General features: G+C 44.0%; 1 pseudogene; it reads right to left on the bottom strand.

The window, feature by feature from the left end:
- Nucleotides 1-10219: 10219 nt before the first annotated feature.
- LOC125416087 (sorcin pseudogene) lies at nucleotides 10220-14444 on the bottom strand (annotated as a pseudogene).
- Nucleotides 14445-16713: the final 2269 nt, after the last annotated feature.

A 16713-nucleotide genomic window follows, 5' to 3' on the forward strand; every position in this document is an offset into this window, starting at 1 on the left:
CCTTGGCTGTGAATAGTCTGTGATCAGATGTGAGCCAAGCGATCTGATTTATATGGGGATCAGACCAAATGAATGGAACACACAGTGTTCTCAGGACTGAAGGGATACACAACAGAGGCCTGGCAGACTGCGTCCCAAAGTGCTGGCTAGGAATAGGGAAGTCAGACAGGAGCAGGTGGCCCATGGAATAGAGACCTGATTAAAAAAGAAAAGAAAAACAAAAAAACTAATAGCAATCTCAAGAAGCTCGGGTTTCATGGCTTGCCAGAGCACACTGTCCAGAGTGTCATCCTCTTCCTACTAGGAAGGTCACACGGGAACCAAAACTTCATGGAGAAGTAAAAACTTAGTCAGCCAGTCAATTTGGTCTGTGTGATGCCAACTCATTTCAAAGGAAACCACTGTTTAACTTAGTGGTTGGTTGCTGTGGCAGCAGCTCAGCACAGTCCCAGTGTCCGTCACTTTGGTGTGTCATTCAGTGCAACAGCAACATCTGGCATCACACAGCTCGTGTGGGCAACCCCACCGTCACCACAGACTATGTAGAGTGATAATTAACTCGTCAACACCCCCACCCCCAGCAATTTCCACTCTTCTAGGACGGCTTAGCTCAAGGTCTGAGCCACTGCAAAGAGAGGTTTCTAGTCCTGACTCTAGGATCCATCAGCGGCTTTTCTGGTGGGGGAGTCTGCTGAGATACCCATGTAGTCCTCTGCCTGGGTGATTTCAGTTCTGCCGACTTCAGAGGAGAAGGGCTCCATTGTTATGGTTTAGAGATTGTTACTATGGAGAAGCTAAACTCAAAGCAAATGTAAATTGGCAACACCCTTCTGACACAGAAGTGTGTTCGTTTGTGTGCACTTGGAGTGCCGTTCACTGTAATTTGAAGGACACTGGTCCCCACTGGGACTTCTTCTCTAAGGTCTTCCATTCACTTCGGAACTGAAGAAGATACCCATTTCCCTTCTGGAATGCCCTGACCTGTCCCCAACATTGAAAAAAAATGAGTGCAAAACTTGGCACTGTACATGTAGAAAGCACTTGGTAAATGGTGGATACAAATAATTATAATCTATCTCTCAATATGTCAAGTAGTGAGCTGGGCATAGTGATGCACACCTTTAATCCCTGCACTTGGGAGGGAGAGGCAAGTGGATCTCTCTAAGTTCTAGGCCAGCCTGGTCTACAGAGTGAGTTCCAGGCCATCCAGGATTGGGAGAGATCCTATCTCACAAAAGAAAACAAATAAACAAAAGTTAAAAACAAACAAAACCACAAAACCAAGCCTAATCAAAAAACAAAACCAAACAAAAAGCATGCCAAGTACCGTCAATCTACCTTATGTTGACTTCTTCTGAGCACTCATGTCTAAATCACATCACTGGCTGGAGGTATCAGGGAAGGAAAGGTGTTGATGGCTCTGATGAGGCCAGCAGTCATGGTATGGTCAGGATAAAACTATTGTGCAAAAAGAGTATCTGTGCCTTCCCGACACGTCAGGAATCCATGATCTCTTCTGTTGTCTTTGTCAATTCTCAGCAATGCACTAGAAACTTTTAGTGCTGGGAGGGAAGTTTTTACATAGTGATTGATTATTCCTCATTCCCCCCATTAACATATACAGTTAGAAAAATAAGTATTCAACTTTTTGTTTATGGTTTAATGAGATAGAAAAGATGGGAGTCATAGTTCTCATGGTCAGAACCGTGTAATTTAGTTAAAGAAGTTTGCATCAAAATGATCCTCAAAGGTCATATGCTAGAGGCTTGGTTGCTACTGGTGGGCTTTTGGGAGTGTTTGGATCATAAAGGCTCTGCCTTCATCAGTGGATTATTGGGAGGTGATAGACACACAGGAGGTCCCAATTTAAGAGAGTAGATCTTTGGCAGAACAACTTTAGGAACCATATCTTGTCCCTAACCCCTTTCTGTTTCACCCTCTCTGTTTCTTGATTGCCACAAGATGAGCAACTTTGCTTTGCCACACCTTCCTTGCTGGGATGCACAGAGTTGACATAGAACCACAATGGTGGGGCCAAGTAGCCATGGACCAAGACAGCTGAAGTTATAAGCCAGTCAGTCAGTCTTCCATCCTTTTACACGCATATTTTATTCACAGCTATAGAAAGCTGAATAGCACATACAGTTTTAGGGAAAAGCTCTCAAAGCTTCCAGGAATTACTCAAAAGGACCGATTTATCGAATACAATTGCTAGAAAAAGGTCAATGATTATTTAGGCAAAATTGAAGAAGCCATCTTAAAATTCATATGGAATTGTAAAGCTATTTTGGAATAACTAAAATAATCTTGGAAAGGAACGAGTTGGAAGACTCACGCATCTTTAGTCCAAAACTCACTACAAAGCCACATTAATGAAAACAGTGTGCAACTGGCATAGGCACCGTCCTATAGGGAGACAGAGGAGAGAGCCCAGAAAGAAACTATTTGATGTGGTCAATGACTTTAAGCAAGGGTGCCAAGACCACTCAATGGGAAAAGGACAGTCATGTCAACAAGTGTGACTGGGAAGCCTAGATACATATGCAAAAAGAATGCAGCTAGACCCTTACCTCACACTACATATAAAGTATAACTTAAAATGCATCAAAGACATCCATGTACCAACTAAAACTATAAAATCTTAGAAGAACATAGGAGTCAAGAACTTCATGACTTTGCACTTGGCACTGATGCTTGGGAATGTAATACCAAAAGCACAGGCAAGAAGAGAACAAATAAATAGAATGTAATCAAAATTCAAGGCATTTGGCCCTGGGTATGATGTAGATAAAAGCTATAGCACTTGCAACCAAACAAACAAAATATTTGTTCATCCAAGGATCTCATTAACACAGAAAACGCATGCCTTGCAGTGAGAGAGAATGCCAGCAAGTCATATATCTGAAAATGGAGGCAAACTCAGGACATATGAAGAATATAAATAGTATGTACATGGTCTACAAAGTACTCTTGTAACTCACCTTTCCTGGAGCAGTCTTCATGAAGGTCACGGTTACTGTCTCAGTCAGTAAAGTTGGAGATACCTCTCTAAGACAAAAGGTCTCAGGTGGGAGCTAACAAAACTTAAGATGGAGATGGGAGGCACACGGTGAGACTGGGACCACCACCCTGGTATTTCTGAAGTACAAAGAGGAGTTTCAAGGTCTGCGGAAGGGGAAGACTATGCAGGCTCTTTTTAGAGAAAGTGTGTGTTGGCAATCAGTGGCAACTTCTCAGCGTGGCTTTTCTTCATGAGTGGTCAGTTTCCTTGGATTACACTTGGTTAAGACAGTTTCCTTTCTTTTTTATAATTCCTTTTTTTTTTAAAAAAAGAAACTATCTTTTTTCATTTTACATATCAATCCCAGTTCCCACTCCCTCCCCTCCTCCCATTCCCTCCACTTTCTCCCCATTCCACCCCCAATCCACTCCTCAGGGAGGGTAAGGCACATTGCTTTGTGGAAGGACCAAGTCCTCCCTACTATATCTAGGCTGAGCAAGGTATCCATCCAAAGAGAATGGGTTCCAAAAAGCCAGTACAAGCAGTAGGGATAAATCCTGGTGCCCCATTCATAGGGTCTAGTTTGATCTTATGATGGTTCCCTATCTGGCCGGAGTTGGTGAACTCCCATTAGCTCAGGTAAGCTGTTTCAGTGGGTGTTCCCGTCATGATCTTGACCTCTTTGATCATATTCTCACTTCTCCCACTCTTTGAACTTTGGGAGCTCAACCCAGTGCTCCTCTGTGGGTCTCTGCCTGTTTCCATCCATTGCTGGATGAAGGTTCTTTGATAAAATTTAAGATAGTCATCTATCTGACTACGGGGCAAGGCCATTTCGGACACCCTTTCCAGTATTTCTTAGGGTCTTCGCTGGGGTCATTCCTGCAAATTCCTGTGAATTTCTCTAGTGCTAGGTTTCTTGCTAACCCCATAATGCTCCCTCAATCAAGATATCGCTTTCCTTGATCTCCGTCTCTGTCCTTCCCCCATCTCAACTATCCCATTCCCTCAAGTTCTCCTCCACACCCTCTTTTCCCCTTTTGCCTTCCCTCCCCTCACCCCTCGCTCCCAATTTTGTTAGGAGATCTTGTTCCCTTCCTCTTAGGGTTCACCTTGTTACTTAGCATCTCTACGGTTACAGACTATAGACTTGTTTTCTTTTGCTTTACAGTTAGAATTCTCTTATGAGTGAGCACATACCATGTTAGTCTTTTGGGGGCCAGGTTACCTCACTCAGGATGGTCTTTTTTTTCCCTAGTTCCATCCATTTACATGCAAATTTCAAGATGTCATTGTTTTTTTTTTACCACTGAGTAGTATTCCATTATGTAAATTGCCACGTTTTCTTTATCTATTCTTCAGTTGAGGGGCATCTCAGTTGTTTCCAGGTTCTGACTATCACAAATAATGCTGCTATGAACACAGTTGAACAAATGTCCTTGTAGTATGATTGAGCATCCCTTGGGTATATGGCCAAGATTGGTATTGCTGGGTTCTGAGGGTAGGTTGATTCCCAGTTTTCTGAGAAACCGCCATACTGATTTACAGAGTGGTTGTACAAGTTTGCATTCCCACCAGCAATGGAGGAGTGTTCCCCTTACTCTGCATCTTCTCCAGCATAAGCTATCAATGGTGTTTTCTATCTTAGCCATTCCGACAGGTGTAAGATGGAATCTCATAGTTGTTTTGATTTGCATTTCCCTAATGACTAAGGATATTGAACATTTCCTTAAGTGTCCTTTGCCCATATGAGATTCTTCTGTTGAGAATTCTCTGTTTAGATCTCTACCTCATGAATTATTTAGAATTTTGATGTCTAATTTCTTAAGTTCTTTATATATTTTGGAGATCAGTCCTCTATCTGATGTGGGATTGGCGAAGATCTTTTCCCATTCAGTAGGCTGCCTTTTTGTCTTGTTGACTGTGTCCTTTGCTTACAGAAGCTTCTCAGTTTCAGGAGGTTCCATTTATTTATTGTTGCTCTCAGTGTCTGTGCTAGTGGGGTTATATTTAGGAAGTAGTCTCCTGTGCCCATGCATTGAAGGCTACTTTCCACTTTATCTTCTATCAGGTTCAGTGTGGCTGGATTTATATTGAGGTCTTTAATCCATTTGAACTTGAGTTTTGTGCATGGGGATATATGTGGATCTATTTGCATTCTTCTACATGTTGATATCCAATTATGCCAGCACCATTTGTTGAAGATACTTTCTTTTTTCCATTGTATAATTTTAAGTTCTTTGTCAAAAATCAGGTGTTCATAAGTGTGTGTATTAATATCTGGGTCTTCGATTCAATTCCATTGTCAACCTGTCTGTTTTTATGCCAGTACCAAGCTGTTTTCATTACTGTAGCTCTATAATAGAGCTTGATGTCAGGGATGGTGATGCCTCTGGAAGTTCCTTATTGTACAGGATTGTTTGGGCTATTCTGGGTTTTTTATTTTTCCATATGAAGTTGAGTATAGTTCTTTCAAGAAGACAGTTCTCTTAAAATCCATAGCAGGCCATTGGGGCACAGAGTTCCTTGAGTGAGCACTGTTGATTGGTGCATTTCCTACTGTGATTTCTAGGGTTTTTTTTTTCTTGTTTGTTTGAGACAGAGCCTTGGTGGGTAGCCCAGGTTAATTTGGAACTCATGTATCCTAGCATGGCCTAGAATTGAACGTTTTTCTGTCTCATCCTCCTGAGTACTGAGATTATAGGTGAGTGCTGCCATTCCTGGCTCTAGATTCTATGCTCTCTTGACAAGGTTGGCAGTTGAGTCTGCTTGACTGTGTGAGGAATGTGCAAAGGCCTGATAGGAGCAGTAGGCGAAGAAAGGACTTGGAGACCAAGACTGGGTGAGCCCGTGGGAGGAGCTAGGAGGTGGGAGGCAGCTGGGAAGGATGTTCCTTCCTGAGAGGGAACATCATGCTATAGAGAGGAGTGCTGCTGTGTTCTCGGAGTCATCTGGGATGAAAATCAGAGGAGAAATATGCAGGGCAAACCCTAGGATCTTACTGAGACCACTGTTCAGGTCTTAGCACATGGAAGTTTGGAAACATTTGGATGGTGAATCTCTAGACTCTGACATGAATCTCACCGCTCTTTTGGTTTGTGTCCTGCACAGTGGGGAGAAAAGAGTCAAAACAGTCCCACCTTCCTCCATGTTCAGCTCTTCTGTGTGGGCCTGGAGAGCCTGTCCCTTCTAAAACACGAGTGATGCTTATGAGGGATAGGTGGGAGTGTTTTTCTGTAAGAATTTCTCCAGTGGGCCTTGTGTGCAGATGAGAGAACTGTGGTTCTTTCTTGCTTTTAAACATGGTGACTCATGCCTTCAGTAACAATTTCTCAGCTCTCACTTTGCACTAGGCCCTGTGTGAGGTGAACTCAACAGTGAGCAAGATGACAGGCATCCGCTGTCACGTGGCTGCCTCTCCTTAGTGTATGTCATTCCTGGTTAAATGAACACACAGATGCCAGGGTGTCTGCCTTATTGCCTGGCATAGACAGGATGCTGAAAACGGTGTGATTGTTACTTCCCATGGCTCCAGGTCCCCTGTTGGCGTCATCCTTCATCACACTGTCACTTCTCATGTGCACTATTTGCGCGCACACCTTTCCCCCTCCCTCTCTCCGTTCTGGTTATTATAAACCTAATCCAGATCACCCACAGCACAACCATGAGCTCACCAGGCGTGAAGCACGATTGACATTGCCTAGCAACCATGAAAATAGCTCAGCAGGCCCCACAGGGGGCTGGGCAGCCTCATCCTTGGGGCATGTGGGAACGGAAGAGTTTTAGTTGAAATGAAGACACAAACAGACTGAACTGGTCCCCAAACATCACGTTTCTTGTTGCCTGACACTCGAGGGGATTGTTTTGTTTGTATCCCGCCTATCCGCTTTCTCAAGCGCCAACATGTACCTAGAATGGTCAGCTAGGATGGGATAAAAATAATTAGTCATAAAATCTAGGATTCCCTTTTATACTGCACAAAGATCCACATGAATGCACACTGAGATGTGGACTGGATCCAGATGCAGAAGTAGTTTGGTTTGATGTCCTATTCTATGTTAAATCGAAGTCAGAGGCAGTGTGTCAGAGCCCATTAGCCATTCTTGGTGATTAGATCAATGAATGAAGACAGAGCTTGGTTCAGAGATGTCATGCAGCTAATACAATGAGTGCCTGCCCTCATTCTTGGTCCTTCTGCATTGACACACTTTGTCATAAGTGGGAAGGTTTAAATGGGGCCGTCAGTCAAACCAAACAGTGAGGAAGAAGTAGGCATTAAAGATCTGCTTCTGGGAGTGGCTGTGGTTCTGGACTCCTGTAAAGGATGGAATCAAAGAAACAAGAAGAGAATATGCAGCTAGGGAGCTCAGAAGAAGCATTTCTGTTAGACCGGGGCTGGGTGAAGCTGAGTGACTCAATGACTGGGTGTGGATTGCCCAACCAACACCTTACTGATGTATCAATAGAATGAGGCACAATGTGCCTTCTTGCCTGAAGAACACTTATCTCTATCCCAAAGTGATAATTTGTCACACCTCATCAGGTATGAAGTTGGTTGGGCACGTATATTACAAAATCACATTCTAATCTAGGATAAACTATGATAAAGTATGATGTTTCATTAATGGAATGTAAAAAATACCAAGACTGATGTCCAACTGTTAAAACCCAGGCTCTGGAGCCGCAGTGACCTCTCTTATGCAGCACGAGAATTCCTGTGGGTTTCTCATGCTCTGGACTCCAAACAAGCTTGCCTTGAGTCACATGTCACTGGCCCTCCTGTTCATCAGTCTCTTGTCTTGACTGGTTAATTTTTGTTCCACCACTTTTTAAATTGGCTATCTTGCTTCCCCTTGCCTTGCCCAGCTCTCTTGGCATCAAAACATCTCTTTTTATGACCCTGAAGTCAACTTCTAGCTTATTGGAAGAGTATCATTCTCCAAGGTTACATGCAACAAAAATAAAATAATATCACAAAGTTTCTTTTAAAAAAAAGTATTGACCCAATTCCTAGTAGCTTCATCTCTAGTGCCTCCGCTTCTTTGCTCATTATTTTGTTCTTGGGACTGGACTGAAGCTAGGCATTTTCGTTTCAAGTTTCCAACACTTCCTCTGGTGGAACTGAGACGGGAGTTAAGGTGAGTGGATTGTGAGATAAATGTATACCAAGATAGATAAGCATAAAATTGAAAGGGGAAGTAGAAATTCTGCTCTCCACCCGGTGTGTGCTGTTTCACTCTTGTCTGTCTCCCATCCTCACTAACTTATTGAAGTGGCTTTTACTGAAGCCCGTCGTACGTTGTTCTATCCATGGACGTGGCACAGCCTGAGTCATTATATTTGTTCTGAGTAATTTCATGTCAGGCGTCACAAGCTGGAGTCTTTTGGGAAGCTGGCACCTCAATTGAGAAAACTCCGTCACCGGATTGGCCAGTGGGCAATCCTGAACAGTTTCTTGATTGATGAATGATTTGGAGGGCTCGGCTCACTGTGGGTGGTGTTAATCCTGGGTAGGCAGCTCAAACTGCTATCACAAAGCATGCTGAGTAAGCCAGGAGCCTAAGTCAGTAAACAGCACTCCTCCATGGCCTTTGCCCCAGTTCCTGCCTCCAGGTTCCAGCCCTGCATGAGTTCCTGTCCTGACTTCCCTGGGTGATCAATTGCCACCTGCAGTTCATCACCATCTTCAGTGAGTGAGAAAGACCATTTCTTCCCCACGTCATGTTTTGGTAATAATGTTTCAGCACAGCAATAGAAACCCTAACTAAGACATTATTATAATGCAAACGTATCTATCTTAGCCGCAGCACAGAGCATCAGATCCCTCTAATCTTCAGTAGTCAATGCCCGGAGGGAAAAATAGACTGAAATCAAAAGGGAAGTGGTCTCACCCATTAGCTCATCTTTAGGAAGACTACAATCTCTAGAAGGCATTAAAATGAAAAGAAGTTAGATACAATTGAGTTTTTGAAACAAGGCATACCTATTTATCTCAAGTTGGCCTGGAACCCCAGGCTTCCTGCCATTGCCTGCTAAGCTGGGATCATAGACTTGTGATACCACGGTTAACATACTTAGTGAAGGCCACTTGACATGAGATTTACTCTCCCGACAAAGTTTTACTTGTGCCATTCAGTACTGGCAACCATAACCCAATGTTGTACCACACACCTAGAGCTTGTCTTCCACGCTGACAGGTGAAGTTTGTTGAGCAGCAGCTCCCATTTTGGCTAAATGTAGCCACATTATACTTGACATCCTCTTTTTTATTGTTTTACTTCTTTTTATTACTTTTTAATTATATGTGTGCATAAACATTTGTGCTGGGATCTGTGCATCTGAGTGCGTGTGACTGTGGATGTCAGAGGTAGCAGTTAAGCCACCGTAGGGGGACCTTGGATCCTCTGTAAGAGCAGTGCATGCTTTTATTGCTAGGCTGTCTCTCCACCCCTGGCATATTATATTGCAAAAATTTGTAAGATATGGAAAGATATAAAGATAATTAAAGACATCTAGAACCCCACTAGTCAAAATAAACAGTTCATTTATTTTTATCTACCTTTAGTCTTTTCCTGACAATTTAAAGATTACAATATACAAGACTTTTAAGCTTAATTAACAAAAGTTTGGATAGATGACAAAGACGGATGCAGTGACAGTATTTTTGCCACTCAAATTATCCATAAGTTTTTAAAGAGTCAGACAACAGCCATTCAATATCTCTGTCCACAGTTCTAAAGCTTATACTTTCTTCCTAGGAAGTGGATTACCGTGTGCACTGGTTTGATTTGCACCCCTGTGAATCAGTGTCACTTATATAAGATCACCCCACACAAAACTTTTACGTGCATTCCTAAAGGAAAGAAAGGATGACAGCTAAGTCTGATGAAAAGATTCCATATGTCATGAGCAATATCTAATATGCTTTAAAAATTATGCATACTGAAGTTTATATGTAAGAGAGTTGGCAGGAAAATAAGGCCTGGTTGACAATGGCTCAAGGAGGTTCTGAGTGGTACAACAGATTTCTTCTTCTTTTATTAAGCTTCAATAATTTATTATCAAAATTAAAAATGAAGCTTCAGTTGTATATAAAGTCGTGCTCCTGTTCAATAGTTGTCAGGGAGGTGAGACTCTACACACAGTACTGAAGGATGGAAGGAAGCAAGGACCGGCTCCAGTTGGAATGCTGAGTTTATTCAGACAGCTTGCTTTGACTTAGATGGTTATGAAACACTGAATAAAATCATCATATGAGAAATGCACCTTTCCTTGTTGACCAGGATCCCAACTTTGAATGCTATCTGTGAGAGTCCTCAGTTTGAGCAGAAGGCCATGTGGTCCTCAAAGGTAATCTTCCCACTGGCTGTGTTGCTTTGCAATGGAATTCGCAGTTTAGGGGCTCAACCTGAATACCATTGTCAAAAGCCCTTCTGCAGTTTCTGGGGACCCACTGTTTCCCTCCTATCACCATGGAAACTGATGAAGTGTTGTCACCAACTGCTCAGCACAGCCCAGAGCTCTTTAAGTTCACAGAATCCCATTGTGACAGACATATCTTTGTCTAACATTGAAACAGTAAGGTGACAAGTCTCCAGTTGGAAACATTTGTATCCTCCTGCAATGCCAGACTGCCATTAGACATCTCTACAACCTGTCAGCATCAATTTGTCCATCCTGTCCAGTCACAGCAGCTACGTAACTTTACAGTGGATTCTGAATTTGTCCAGGGAACACAGGCCCTCCAGGAGCCCACCACGCCTGCCTGGGTAGTACCTGCTTCCAGTGCCGGGATGCCCGAGCTATGCCACGGTGCAGACTGCGCCTCCGCCTTGCCCCACTTGGCAATACTCTTTGATCACAAAACTTGCATTAGTTACTTTTCTTGTGACTAAACACCTAACAAGAAGCAAGCCTGGGGAGCGAGGGTTTGTTGTTCACAGTGTCCTGGCTGGGGATCCATGGCAACACAATAATTCACCACTGTGGTGGTGGGTTCTTGTTAACATCTGTAGCTAATCAGGAAGCCGAGTAAAGGGCGTGGCAGTGGTCAAACTCATGTCTCCAGATGATTCTAGATAAGTCAAACTTTTGGTAATTTTCCACAAAAGAGCACTTTTGAGCCCTGTGTTCACACATGCAGCTCATGTCTCTTCTACCCATCCCCTGAATTCTACTCATGTGTCTTTCTTCTCAGCCTCCTAGTGTCTCTTGGTGGGGCGACTGAGAAAACCTCCTTGGGGTCTCTGCCTGCACTGTGATGGCGTCTGCCTTTAGCATCGAAAGAGTCTACTTATCAGCACAAATCACATCGTGTAAAATTTCTCAGGGACGTCTCATTATTCTTAGGATCGAGTCCAATCTACCAGGTTTGAACAATTCAATTCATAGTCATGTCTTCAGTCTTCTGATTTCTTTTTTCAGTTTCTTGAATTTCCAAAGCTTCCTACCATCTTGGAAACCCCTCGCATTTCATGTCCTCCCTGGACAGGCCTCTTTGATTCCCTACTATGGTACTGGGTACTTTTCCTTTGTGGCACCTAACACAATTTTTACTAAAAAATATTTGTGAAATAATTTGCACATTGTTTCTCTACCGCTAAAAACCTTTTCCTATGCTCCCTCTCCCTTTCTTCTCTCTCTCTCTCTCTCTCTCTCTCTCTCTCTCTCTCTCTCTCTCTGTTAAGAAACAGATTCTTATTGTGTAGCCCAGACTGGCTTTATATTCATGAAATTCTCCTGTCTCAACCTCTGAATAACAAGTTCTTCACGCTTAGCTGGGATTACACACGTTCTCCGTGAAGCCCAGTTTGAAATTCTTCATATTTTATCTCTGAACTAGGTATACTTTTATTTGATTCAATAAATACTTGAGTGACTGAGTAAACCAGAGAGGGACTAAACACTGAGCCTTACTGTGAACCTTGGAAGTGATTGCTCAGTTTGGTGCCTGTGGATAAAGGTGAAGCTTAGTTTTCTTCTAAATTCAGATGTTAGATTCCCATCTTGCAAGCATCAAGGCCCTCAGGGAGATCCCAGGACTGCACCATGTAAATGAGACCGATGACAAATCTGGGGTTCCAAAGGGCCTAGATTGGCTTAGTTGTGTGAGAGAGAAACCTGACACTGTCTTGCTTTGGCAAGTAACGCATCGGTAACACAGTCCTATAAATGAGCACAGTCTGGGTTCAAGCAACAAATAACCTTGGACTTGCTTGCGAAGTGAGCAGAATTGTGTCTTTGAGACTATCTCACAGGTTCTGGGGAATGCAATAACTTAATGCACATGACTTTGCCAGTGCTGGGCATGTCAGAAGAGCTGCCTAACTGTGCTGTTGTGGTTTCCAGTTGTCTTTGTCATTTAATAGCAATCTGCTTGGCCTTGGTTGGCTGGCTTCCTTCAGTTTTAAGATCATCTTTTTTTTTTTCTTTTGACACTCTGACCTCTGCTTTCTCCAGCTCTAGGCTGCAATGGTCAAGGGACTCTTAGGTTCCATCTACTGTGGGATTCACGGAAACATTTCCATGGGAAGAGCAAGAGTCACTTCTCTTTGCAGCCAGGCTCAATCGAACTTGTCCTGGAAGATAAGCAAAGATGACACACAGGAGGGGAAGTCCAGTGCAGTCTGGCTTGGCCTTTCCTGGAATCTTGCACTTTTGGGTGGGACTGGAGACAGATGTTCCATGACAGCCACATCATGTACACCAGACCTTATGAGAATGATGGCCGGAGAGGGGAGCAGGGTGACTTGTACTTTCTTTCTTGGAAAGGCGATATTGTTGGCAAAGCTTTGGTCTTGCTTCATAGATGGACAGGGAGGAGGACTGGGCTGGGGGAACTGGTTGAGCTGCGCCCTCTCTGGAAGTTGGGTCTGAGCACATTGACTCTCGAACGGTGGTTCCAACTTCGGCCCGCACTTGCCTTCTCTGAGGTTGTGGATGATCCTCCTGATGTTTGGTGATCTGTCATTAATCTGATAAGTGTGCAAACTGCATCCATTTGGGTGTGAGGAAAAGTTGAAGATGCATGAAAGCAGGAGAGATGAGGCCAAAGAGGAGGGGTGCCTTGTGCAGTAGATAGAATTCTATCCAGAGGAGCAACAGAAACCCTCAGATAACAGTGTTTAAATAAAGGTTTATTTGTCTCTCATGTAAAATGTTGGAGAAGGAGACCAAGGTTGTGATGGTGTCATCACAACTCATCAGTGAGCACATTGCTATAGGATACCTCTGTCATCCTCAATATCTCCTTCTTGTAGTTCAGAAAGGTGACTCATTGTGTGTGTGTGTGTGTGTGTGTGTGTGTGTGTGTGTGTGTGTGGTCAAATATGCATTCTAGCCAACTAGAAAAAGCGAGGAAGGAAGAAAGAAACAAGTTTTCTCTTTTAGAACATTTCCTAGAAATTGAACACTTTGCCTCAGTGCATATCCCATGAACCAATATTTGGGTGTCTGGCTACAAGCAGCTGCAGAGAAACTGGAAAGTGTGTCCTTATTCCGAGTGAAGCATGTCCAGCTAACTTTTGTGTGTAATGAAAGGAGAAATGGGGGGGGGAGTATGGGAGGGCACACACTACTTCCTCCCACACCCTGAAAGCAAGGATAAACACTGATGTTATTAGAGTAGCTCGGGTCAGTTTTGTCTTGAGGCTGGAGCAAGCCACTCCAAGTTGCTTGGCATCTTAATTTCGCCAGAGGCTAGCTGTGCAGCGCTGGGCAAATTGTTTAGTCTCTCTGAACGAACACCAGTTTCCCCTTCTGTAAGTAATAAAAACAATAACTGCCTCGGACAATTGTCCATAGAAGCAAAAGAGAGGTCTCCTTCCTGCGCAGTTGTGGGCTCCTAGACACGCCAGTGATCACTCTGGCTGGCTCAGAGCCTCCCAATGACGTCCTTTTCCTTTGGCTCACTTGGAAATGGGATTTCTAGCCATCATTGTTCTGCGGGCATTACCCACACCCTTCAGAAAGGTCATCATTTTCTCCTTGGATTAATCTCTTGCTTCAATTTTGAGTACTTCTGAAAGCCAAAATTTCCTGGATGGAAAGGAGCCCTGATGTTTCTAAAGAAATAACACACACAATAGAAAATATTACTGAGTTCTCTTTGCGGGATTGCTTAATTCTCTCGAACACACATTTAATTTAGTCTTGCTGAAATAGTTATTGTCCATTCACCAATAAGTGCTTATGAAATGCATGCTGGGAGGGCACGGTACAGCCAGAAAATGCCAAGAGCAGCTAGCCCCCACTCACTTTCTCTTCCACCTAATGGCTCATACTGGTACCTCTCCAAAAGGATTGTCGGGACTGCTATTTGCCTGAGGGGGGGAGGATGCCTAACGCTAGTCCATCTATCAGGTACCCCAGCCTGTGACTCTAAAACCGAAGCATTGCAGGCAATTCGGATCACCTTCTCGTGCAGGTTATAGACTCTGGTCATGGCTTGTAAATATTGCCAAATTTAAGTGGGGCCAACCCCTGTGCGTTTTTGCACAGCGACAGAAGTGGTGTGTGTGATGTCTGATAAAATGGAAGGCCACCTTGTCACGCTTTATACTTATGCAGTTCAGTAATCATAAGCACTTGCTTATATCCATAGAGAGATAATATCAACAGCAGTGAGTATTTTAGGAATTACATACGTCCTAGTTTTTCCTTAGTTTCTCACCCAGCATTGCTGAAACTATTATCTGTCTGTTTTATAGGAGAATAAAGGGAGGTCGAGAAAGTGGCCTTTCAAGGACAGAAGCTCAAAGGAGGTAAATTTTAAACAGGCAAACTTGGATTTCATGTCTCCCCCCCCCCCTTTTTTTTTCTTGAATCCATTATAACTTTTAAGGATGCTAGGTAGATGAGAGATGAGGAACAGAGAGCGGGAACATCCTGTCACCTGGAAGAAAATGTGTCAGGATTACAGCTGAATAGCTCCTGGAGGGACAGCCTCGGGGTCTAGAGGACACGAGCAACCGTCTCAGTCACTTGCTTTCTTGCAAACCTTGTTCTGAGCAAGGTGAAGAGTGGGAAGCTGTTCTTGAGGCTTGCTGATGAGGATGGGCTACAGAGAGAGGCTCCCTTCCGCCCCTTCAAGTAGGACAGTCCCACAGCTCGTGATTGGCAGGTTAGGCTAAGTTTTGAGTTGAGAACTTTACAAATCCCATTTCACTGAATCTTCACAGCAATTTGAAGGGCACATATTATCTGCTTTTAAAATGAGGAAACTGAGGCTCTGAGAGGCCAATGTCCCTGGAACATGACTGAATATTAGTAGATCGAGTATTTTCCTTTGGACAAATCATTTGGTTCTTCCCCTGTGTTCGATTACCATATAAAATGTGAGTAAGTGCCCAGCACAGGGAATTACTTGGTAAAAATAGTAGAGCCGGGAATGTAGTGAGTACCTGGTAACTAGCAATCATATCTGGTTAACAGAACTTGAACCTCTTGGCAGCAGGAAGCGGTCTCCTCACCGGTGTCTTCGTCTCCACACGGGATGGAATTGGAAAGCCTTGCTACGCAGTTATCCATGATGACTTCAGAAGTATGAACACTGGGTGACAAAGGGTCAGTGTAACTAACTCAGCACAGCACATAGCCTGAGATGTGGACATGTTTGGTGGCCCACAAATGACAGCTCCCTTCTCCCAGAGGAGCCTGTCTGGCTGGACTTCAAGTCCCAGGCTGGGGTTAAAGAGCCTGGGAAAAGCTGTCATGAGGACCAGCAGGGTCTTTACCAGCTGCAGAAGTACTAAAATTTGGTTTCTAGAGAAATAACGAGGATACGGGTTAATGAGTTTCAGAACTTCAAATAAGCAAAAGGAGTCTTCTAATTCCAGCTACTGGTGACTCTGCCGTGAGTGAAGGGAATGAGGAAGAGGCAGGAGAGAGAAACAAGAGCTGAAGACTCCGCGGGGGGGGGGGGGGGGGGGCAGTGGTCCCAAAGTACGCTGTCTTAACCGTGCTCTCAGTCATTGCAGGAAAAAACCATGGGAACCAAGAGACAGGGATCTTACATGTCCTGAGCCAGAATCTCCCAGCCCTGGGAGCACTTCCTGGACAGCGCTGACTCCTCTTTCTGCAGTGTGTCCCCAACAAGAACCAGTGGCGCTTGGTTCTGTGCCCAACCTCACGCTGTCTGGTCTGTCTTGACCACTTTCCTCTTCATCTGAAGGAGGCACTGACAAAGACAGCACAAGCTGTTTGCCAAATTGCCACTGGGTCGAAACCGCTTTTGTTCTGGAGAACTCATCGTAATGACCAAGGCACCTAGGCAAACCCGAGTGGGGTGTGGGCAGCCATCTAGAAAAGGTTTATTTGCTTTTGTTAATGGGCCTCCTCCTGTCTTTACATGCTAACAGCCAGAGAGAACTCCAAGGAACCCCAAAAGTTGTATTTGGGGTGCTTTTGAGAGTTCCCCCTTACGCTGCTTTCCTTTTTAGACTGCTCCGCATAAGGGGCCAGTCTCCTGCCAAAGGCCTCGTAATGCCACTCTCAGGAGACCGAATTTATCCACTCAGCTGTCCCTTGTAAATTTATTCCTGTGTGAGACTTTCCCCAAACCATTCATTCCTCCGCTTAGCTCAGGCAGCTGGAATGCAGGGGGGAAAATACATTTTTTTTCCCTTTTCAAGAATGTGTCTTTTGTGTGCTGAGAGGGGTTGGGCTAAAGAGAAAAAATTCAGACCTGTCTCTCACACACAAACATGCATATA

Source organism: Myodes glareolus, chromosome 4, assembly GCF_982192425.1.
Source record: "Myodes glareolus chromosome 4, mMyoGla1.1, whole genome shotgun sequence".
Lineage (NCBI taxonomy): Eukaryota > Metazoa > Chordata > Mammalia > Rodentia > Cricetidae > Myodes > Myodes glareolus.